This window comes from Procambarus clarkii, chromosome 4 (assembly GCF_040958095.1).
Source record: "Procambarus clarkii isolate CNS0578487 chromosome 4, FALCON_Pclarkii_2.0, whole genome shotgun sequence".
Classification (NCBI taxonomy): Eukaryota; Metazoa; Arthropoda; class Malacostraca; order Decapoda; family Cambaridae; genus Procambarus; species Procambarus clarkii.
In genome coordinates, this window is record NC_091153.1 from 39,428,402 (window position 1) to 39,438,182 (window position 9,781).

The 9,781-nt window shown below is 37.4% G+C and overlaps 1 non-coding gene across 1 annotated transcript; it reads left to right on the plus strand.

Moving 5' to 3' along the window:
* Positions 1-2,621: 2,621 nt before the first annotated feature.
* LOC123752870 (U5 spliceosomal RNA) lies at positions 2,622-2,738 on the plus strand. Its single transcript, XR_006772239.2, has one exon. It is a non-coding gene; the product is annotated as a U5 spliceosomal RNA (small nuclear RNA).
* Positions 2,739-9,781: the final 7,043 nt, after the last annotated feature.

Sequence of the window (9,781 nt, forward strand, 5' to 3'; positions counted from 1 at the left end):
CTGACGACACAACCTTCATTTACTCCAGTCCTGACCCTCTTGCTCTAAATGCCACAGTAAATACTGAGCTAAATAAAGTCCATCTTTGGCTAACTGCCAACAAACTCACCCTTAACATTGACAAAACTTTCTATATTCTGTTTGGCAATAAATCCTCTAGTCAAATAAATCTCAAAATAAACAATACCCAAATTTGTAACAAATTAGATGGCAAATTCCTTGGCATTCTCATTGACCACAAGCTGAATTTCCAGGGACACATTCTAAATATATCAAAAAAAGTTTCAAAAACTGTGGGCATTCTTTCTAAGATCAGATATTATGTACCACGCCCTGCCCTGGTGACTCTCTATTACTCCCTTATCTATCCTTATCTCAACTATGGTATTTGTGCTTGGGGTTCTACTACCCAAAATCACTTACGTCCTCTAATTACCCAACACAAAGCTGCTATTAGAACAATATCCAACTCTGGCCCCAGACATCACTCGGTACCCCTACTCAAATCTATGAATATGTTAGATATTAAGTCACTGCACATTCTCTCATGTGTATTATACATATATAAAACGCTAAACTATAATGCCAATCCTGATCTCAAAAGCTTCATACAAGGTTGTAACAGAACCCATGAGCACCACACCAGAAATAAATACAGTTTTGATATTCCTAGAGTACGACTTAATCAAACTAGAAATGCTCTGCAAATCAAGGGGCCCAGAATGTGGAATGACCTTCCCAACCATGTTAAAGACTGTACCTCTCTCAACCAGTTTAAGATAAAAACTAAACACTACCTAATAAATTCCCTGTAATCTACCTCACTCCTCTATTGTCAACCCATGTCTGTTATTTTCTTTTTTTTAATTAACACTGTTTGTCAACCTATTGTATTTGTGCTGCTTTTTCAGTCATGTTCCCCCTTTTTTTTATCTTTATTTGTATTTGTTCTCAACACTTTTTATTCTTTATGCTCAATTAGTATTAAGTTCTAGATATTAATGTTTTTCTTGCCCGAAACGCATTGCGTAATAGTGGCTTTAGGCATTGTATGTACTAGCTCTATCTATATATCAATCCATTAATGTAACATCACTTGTATGTATATACCTTACCTGAATAAACATCTGAATCTGAATCTGAATATGGTCCTCGCCACCTCGGAGCTAGTTTCCTGCTCTGATTGGCGGGCGCAGCCTCATTCACTCTCAATACGAGGCTTCCTTCCTTCAACTCTAGAGGGCGCACTTTCTTGTCATAAAAATGAGCATACCGAGTCCGTGCCTTCTTGGACGCTTCAGCTGCAATATTCCATGCATTTCTCATTTTTCCAAGGACCTCTGAAGGATAGTCCTCCCCGTATGCACTTTTAATAATGTTTTGTTTTAATAATGTTTTGTTCATGTTTTTTAATAATGGATTTAAGTATTCCCTTTGTAAGCAAAGGATTGTTTAGCCTTTTAGTTGTGACTTGTTTCGTTAGCATAGGACTGTGGGTGTCATAAAGGCTGAGAGTTTTTTGAAGAAAAGATTTCACAGCTAGGTTGATGTCCCCTATGTTCCCTAATTCGGACGCCCAGTTGACATTAGCAGCAGCAGCTATAAAATTGTTTGTAGTTTCTTGCGATATGTTTTGTACTTTCTTACAATGTATTTTTGTACTTACAATGCACCTGTAAACATTTTTTTTACTTGTACAGGAATGTAAAACTTCAAGTCTCTGTACTCTCATGAACTCAATATGTACCTTCTTGTATATAAATAAATAAATAAATAAACAAATACTGGAAGCCAGGAAGTAAAGTAGTATTTGTACTTAGAATGGGGCCTAACGGCTGAGTGGACAGCGCTCAGGATTGGTAGTCCTAATTTATTTATTTATTTATTTATTTATTTATATACAAGAAGGTACATTGGGTTTGTGAGAACACATAGCATAGTACAGTATTTACACTTGTAAAGCCACTATAGTACGCGCAGCGTTTCGGGCAGGTCCTTAATCTAACAGATAATTTTAAGTAGGTAAATTCTATCAGAATTAATAAAATGATAACAAATACATTACAAGAAAAAAATGAGATGAGAGAGATTGGTAAGTATATTAAAGCACATTGGTATATTAAAGCTCTGATTGATTACATTGACAGCATGATTGGTAATTTAAGGTTCCGGGTTCGATTCCAGGGGGAGGCGGAAACAAATGGGTAGTTTCTTTCACACTGATGCACCTGTTCACCTAGCAGTAAATAGGCACCTGGGAGTTAAGACAGCTTGACCAAGCCGCAGTAAGCCCCGAAGCTATCTAAAGAAGAAGTTACTATAATATTCTGGAAGCTGACTTTAACCGAAGCTGACTTTAGCTGACTTGGGCGGTTAAAGTCAGCTTCCAGACATACATTTTCTATTCCTCAGAAAACCCACCGTTTTTGGAAAAAAAAAAGTGTTCTTATGTGTATGTTGTTTAGCTCATGCTAGCACGATAATAGAGCAATATCGCAAAGAATAAAAGAATTATTATATTTAATACAGTTACCGGTCAATATGCCGTTCTCGTCCCGAAATACACGTACATCTTTCGCCTCAGCGCTGTGTGGCCGGAATCTCCAATTTTCTCATACGTTTAACTCTGGTTTCCCTTCAAAACGCATAAATCTTTCGCCTTTTACTAAAGATTTCCGTGGAGGGGAACAACTCAATGAGTCTTAAAAAAATTTTTCTTGACCCATTAAATTGGGCCTTATTATCCATAATATTATAGTTTCTGTTTTTAGATAGTTTCGGGGCTTAGCGTCCTTGCAGTTTGGTCAAGCTGTCTAACTCCCAGGTGCCTATTTACTGCTAGGTAAACAGGCGCATCAGTGTGAAAGAAACTACATATTTGTTTCCGCCTCCCCCTGGGATCGAACCCGGAACCTTAGGACTACCAATCATGAGCACTATCCACTCAGCTGTTAGGCCCCATTCTAAGTACTAATACTGCTTTACTTCCTGGCTTGGTCGCCAGTATTTATTTATTTATTTATTTATATACAGGAAGGTAAATTGGGTTCATGAGAGTACAGAGACTTGAAGTTTTACATTCTTGTAAAGGTAAAAAAAATGTTTACAGGTACATTGTAAGAAAGTACAAAACATATTCTCAAAAACACAAAGACTCTCTCATAGCGTGTGAGGAGGGGAAGCACACGAGAGCACGAGCTCTGTGAAAAACAATATATATATCGGGATATTTCAGTGATACAGGAACTAAACACAGTCAGATAACTCATAAAGTGCATCTCAACTTATTAAACAATATACCATAGTGATTGCCATCCGACTTTTGTGCTTTAAGGAAATAACAAGTGAATTGTATGGAGTCCACCTCGTGGAGCCAGAACCCACCCCATAGATCCACGTCCCGTGTGCCCACCGTGTGTGTGTGCTTACTAGCAAATTGGTTTCCAACAAGTTTCCAACTCTTTTTTAAACTGCGTGGTTTCTGCAAAAATTCCCCTACAATTAAACACTGTTTTGTGCGAGATGGTAAAATTATAGCTAGGAGGACTGACACTGGAAAAACCTATTCAATAACCACTGAAGCTCACCTTAATTCTTTCCTCAGTGACTGTTGGATAGCTGCTGTATAGCCTGAATTCAAATTATAATCTCATTTAACTACCTTTGTGTACTTTAGCTCTTCCTTTCCTTTCAAAAGGTTTTAACTTTAGTTAAAAAAAAAAATAATAATAATATTGTCATCTTTATTATTGTCTTTTTTCTTTTTACTCCCATGTTCCATAGTACACTGGCTTTGCCTGTGTCCTCTAGTATTAACTTCATTATCCAGTGTTCCTGAGTGTAACTCTGTTTAAACTACCTCAGTTTGTTTTAGTGTAACTTTAGTATTCAACTATAGTGTACTTATAATAGTATAGTAAGCAAGCTTTTCATTTTATAGATTTCATAATTGCTTTTTGACTTTTTGGTCATCTATTGTTATTAATTATTCTAGTTCATTTCTTACATTCCTAGTTCCCATTAGGTTTTTTTACTTAAAATTACCATTAAGTTTATATTACTTTAGAATTTTTATTCTACTTTTTTCTTTGTTTTCTATTTTGTAATTTGCCATTCTTGCTTTGTTTTCCTGCAAACAGCCTTTTTATGCAGACAAGTATAGACCCAGAACTAAACCTCTTATCCACTATCTATGACAATCATCACTTTAATGATCTAAATTGCAGATATTTTACAGCACATGATTTAAACAATGTATTAACACATAATCACAATATCTCTGTAATCAACTTGAACGTTAGATCCCTAGGTAAACACTTCGATGATGTTAGTGCCTTGATTGAAACTATTGACAACAAACTCTCTTTTATTATACTTACTGAAACATGGTTGAAAGAGGATACTACTCGGCTCTTTAACATGCCTAACTACTCGGCAATTCACAACTGTCGTCAAATTCAGAGAGGTGGTGGTACTGCTCTTTACTACCACCAAGAACTAACATGCTTAAAAATAATTAGAACTAGAGACTGCTGTGGCGAGTATATCTTCGCCAGTTTCAGAGTCAAGGGTGCCGAGTCTGTCCTGTCTGTGGGTGCAGTCTATAGAATTCCTAACACTGATGTGTCCGAATTCAATTCAAACCTTAGAAATCTAATACTAGATAACAGACTGAACAAAAACCATCTAATTATCGCAGGGGACTTTAATATTGACCTCTGCGAGCCTGAACACCCTACTGCTGTTAGCTTCCTCAACTGTATGAACTCCTGCTTCCTCATACCCTTAATCACTAGACCAACTAGAGTCACTGATAGTACTGCTACGACTCTAGATCACATCTGGACAAACATAACCTCTCCGCTTACTTCAGGTATAATCACCGATAGCACTACAGACCATTACCCCGCATTTCTCTTAACTAACATTATCAAACCACCTCTTGAGTCAAGGGAGTTAAGCTTTAGCCTGCACAATGAAACTGCTATAAACAATTTTATAACTGCTGCTGATAATGTCAACTGGGAGTCCGAGTTAGGTAACATAGGGGATATCAACCTAGCAGTGCAATCTTTTCTTCAAACAACTCTTAGCCTTTATAACACCCACTGTCCTATGCTTACAAAACAAGTCACAAACAAAAGGCTTAACAATCCTTGGCTTACAAAGGGAATACTTAAATCCATTAACAAAAAACATGACCTTGAGAAGAAGCATAGGTTAGGAACCGTCTCCAAAGAATTCTCAAAGAATTACTCGTTATTGCTATCTAAAATAATTAGACGAGCCAAAACTAAATACTATGAAGATAAATTTACCCAAATAAAGAGCAACATTAAAAAAACTTGGAGCACAATTTCACAAATATTGGGATCAAAGAAGATTTTAAATAACAAACCAACACTCCTGTCCAATAATGTTGGTCAGCTTTCAGCCTCTGATTCTGCTATTGAGTTCAATAGGTTCTTCTCTTCCATTGGGTCATCCCTTGCAAATGATATTCCATCTTCCAGTACTGATGTTAAGGACTTTCTTACAGGTAACTATCCACAGTCTCTGCACCTAAAGCCTACTAATTCCACTGATGGCAATGAGATAATCCTTTCCCTTAAAACCAAGTCTAGTGTCCTCGAGGAGATACCAACTTTAATTTACAAAAAAGCCTCCAAATCTTTAGCTCCTGCTATTGCATTGCTCTTCAACAAGTCACTTGAACTCCAAACCTCTCCAGACATTCTAAAAAAAAGCAAGAGTAACCCCTGTCCACAAATGTGGTGATCCTGCCTAACTTGTCAAAATTATTTGAAAAACTAATCTACAAGCAGCTTTACTCTTTTCTAGCCAAACACAATATACTTAGCTCTTGTCATTATGGCTTCAGACCCAAAAAAAGCACTAACGATGCACTTATTAGTATGATTAACTTGATTCACGCAGTTCTTGATAAAAAGGAGTTCCCTGTTGGGTTATTTGTGGACCTGCGTAAGGCTTTTGACACTGTCAACCACCAAAACCTTCTTCTTAAATTACATCATTATGGAGTCAGAGGACACTCCCTACAATACCTCAACTCTTACCTTACTGACAGGCTCCAGTATGTTTCTGTGAATAATACAATTTCTCCCACCCTACCCATCTACATTGGTGTTCCTCAGGGCAGCATACTTGGCCCTCTCCTCTTTCTCATCTACATTAATGACCTTCCAAATGCCTCCCAACACCTCAAACCAATTCTATTTGCTGACGACACAACCTTCATTTACTCCAGTCCTGACCCCCTTGCTTTAAATGCCACAGTAAATACTGAGCTAAAGAAAGTCCATCTTTGGCTAACTGCCAACAAACTCACCCTTAACATTGACAAAACGTTCTATATTCTGTTTGGCAATAAATCCTCTAATCAAATAAATCTCAAAATAAACAATATCCAAATTTGTAACAAATTAGATGGCAAATTCCTTGGCGTTCTCATCGACCATAAGCTGAATTTCCAGGGACACATTCTAAATATATCAAAAAAAGTTTCAAAAACTGTTGGCATTCTTTCTAAGATCAGATATTATGTACCCCGCCCTGCCCTGGTGACTCTCTATTACTCCCTCATCTATCCATATCTCAACTATGGTATTTGTGCTTGGGGTTCTACTACCCAAAATCATTTACGTCCTCTAATTACTCAACACAAAGCTGCTATTAGGACAATATCCAACTCTAGCCTCAGACATCACTCGGTACCCCTACTCAAATCTCTGAATATGTTAGATATTAAGTCACTGCACATTCTCTCATGTGTATTATACATATATAAAACGCTGAACTGTAATGCCAATCCTGACCTTAAAAGATTCATTGAAGGTTGTAACAGAACCCATGAGCACCACACCAGAAATAAATACAGTTTTAATATTCCTAGAGTACGACTTAATCAAACTAGAAATGCTCTACAAATCAAGGGACCCAGAATGTGGAATGACCTTCCCAACCATGTTAAAGACTGTACCTCTCTCAACCAGTTTAAGATAAAAACTAAGCACTACCTAATAAATTCCCTGTAACCTACCTTACCTCTCTGTTGTCAACCCATGTCTTTTTTTTTCAAAACAACGCTGTTTGAATGTAATTGTCTGTAATAATTTGTAAATTGTATTTGTGCTGCTATTTCAGCCATGTTCCCCCCTCTTTTACCTCTATTTTTATTTGTTCTCAACACATTTTATTCTTTATACCCATTAGTATTAAGCTTTAGTCATTTTATTTTTCCTGCCCAAAACGCTTTGCGTAATAGTGGCTTTAGGCATTGTATGTACTAGCTCTATCTATTAATCCAACAAACTTTGTAAAATCTCTTGTATGTATGTACCTTACCTAAATAAACATTTATTTATTATTTATTTATTTATAAGTGTAATATGGGAATGTGGATCAAGAAATTAGTAATAGAGAAAGTGAATACTATTGCAAATCGGAAATAAAGCAGAAAATCCCTTATTGTAATACAAACGAATTAATATATCAGTGTATAACACAAGTAACTGGCAACTGAGGGCCTCAGCCGCGGCCTGGGACAACAACCAACAACGTGTCAACTGTGCAGCCTCTGGGACCCTCACCCTCGACCGTGCGATAAGTACAGACCATACAGTAGAACAAATAAACATATATATTGTTACAAATATACGGTATACATATAATATTATAAATATATAGATATATACAACAAAACAAGGCAAAATGGGAGTAAATAAACAAATTTGTGGCCACTGTAACAACTCCTTAAAGTCGAAGGTAACGGGAATTGAATGTTATATCTGTAAGACTAGATTTCATTCGGCTTGTACAGGAGTAACACTTCGGTACTAAGAGCTGGCCACCTGCTCTGGGTGTGTAAAAATGACCTGCCAGCTTGGAATATTCTAAAAAACCTGCTAGATAACATGACGCATGAACGGAAAACATCATTCATTGGAAGCCTACCAGCCATCCAGAAGGAGTGGGAAAGAAACAACAATTCTAATATACTAGGGGCGGAGGCTATAGTCAGGGATGAAACTGAGGCTGAAACTCAGGAAGTTGTAAACTCTGACTCAGTAGGCCCGGATGTAGATGACAGTAAACTAGAAAGTGTAACAGACAGCACTGACAGCTCGATAGGTACAGACACTACGACGGTTCCCGATAGAGCGAGTCAGAACAGAAGGGCAGACTTATGCAAATTTTATGCAAAGGGCATATGCAGACATAGATATGCTGGTAATAAGAAAGGATTAGAATGCAGTTACCAACATCCCAAAAAAATGTTTAAATATGCTTAAGAAAGGTGAGTGTCGATTTGGATCAATATGTAGGTTTTTCCATCCTGACATGTGCCAAACCTCACTGGAGGACAGAAAATGCTATGACCTCAGCTGCCCACACTTTCACGTGAAAGGCACGGAACGCTACAATAAGAGTGGCAAGCAGGATAATGAATTTGGAGGAAACTCTATAAATTTGTTATACCAGACCGAAAGAGAATTCAAAAGGAGCAGCATGGAGAGTGTATGGAACTGGATGCCAGATCCACTTGCATTCCAGAATTACAGATACAATTACACACCGAAAGGGAACTACAACTACGACAGGCAACTGCCCTACAACAATCAGTACTGGTCAGAACAAACTCATTATGTCCACGCATAATGGGCTTGCCGAAAAAGTCTCCCAGTCAAACTATCACTAACAGAGTAACCTCATTCATCTTTGCCAACATACAAGGACTGAAAACAAGAACAAACAACAAAGTACAGTTCATAAATGGCCTCCTCACGGAGTCAAATGCAGTATTTGGAGCTTTCACAGAAACCCATACAGGGGAATTGTTGGACTGTGAGATCTGGATTCCAGGATATAACCTAAACAGGTGTGATAGGAAAATTAGGTCACATGGAGGAGTGGGTCTGTATATTAGGGAAGACATTGTATGCTCGGAGCTCCTAAACGTTACAAATGAGGTGGTAGTGGTACTGGGATTAAAAATAGAAAAAATAAATTTAGTGATTATTCTAATATACAAACCGCCAGATGCAACGGCTGAGGAATTTACAGAACAGATAAACAAAATAGAGAATAGCCTTGATAATTTGGAGAACCCGATACCTGATATTATCTTCCTAGGTGACTTCAACTTGCCTAGTCTCAGGTGGAAAATAGCAAACAATAATATTATACCAGGAAATCTATCAGGACCTAACCAACCACAGATTAGAGAACTACTTAGATTCTGTGACAAATTTTATCTCAATCAGCAGATATCGGAGCCAACGAGAAATGAAAATATTCTAGATCTGGTCTTTACGAACAATGAAGACATTATCAGAGACATTACAATATCAGATACCACATACTCAGATCACAAGCTCATTGAAGTGCAAACGACCATCAATACTCAGAATAGACCTAAAACGTTGATAAAGCGAGAGGGGCTATTCAGTAAATTCAATTTTAATAATAAAAGCATACATGACTGGGAGATAATAAACAGGGACCTTACAAACATTCCACGGGAAACTATTCTAAGTAATACAAGTCCTACAGAAGGAATAGAAAAACTGACTTCGGAAGCGTATCAAGTCTGTCTGAAACATGTTCCTTTGAGGAAAGCCAGAAAGAGATCCAACGCAGAAAGAGAACGCAGACGACACTATAAACGCAGGAAAAAAATAACGGAACTGCTTATGCAGACACGAATTTCCCGTCAAAGTAGGAATAATTTAAATAGGGAGATTGAAGAAATCGAGCGGAA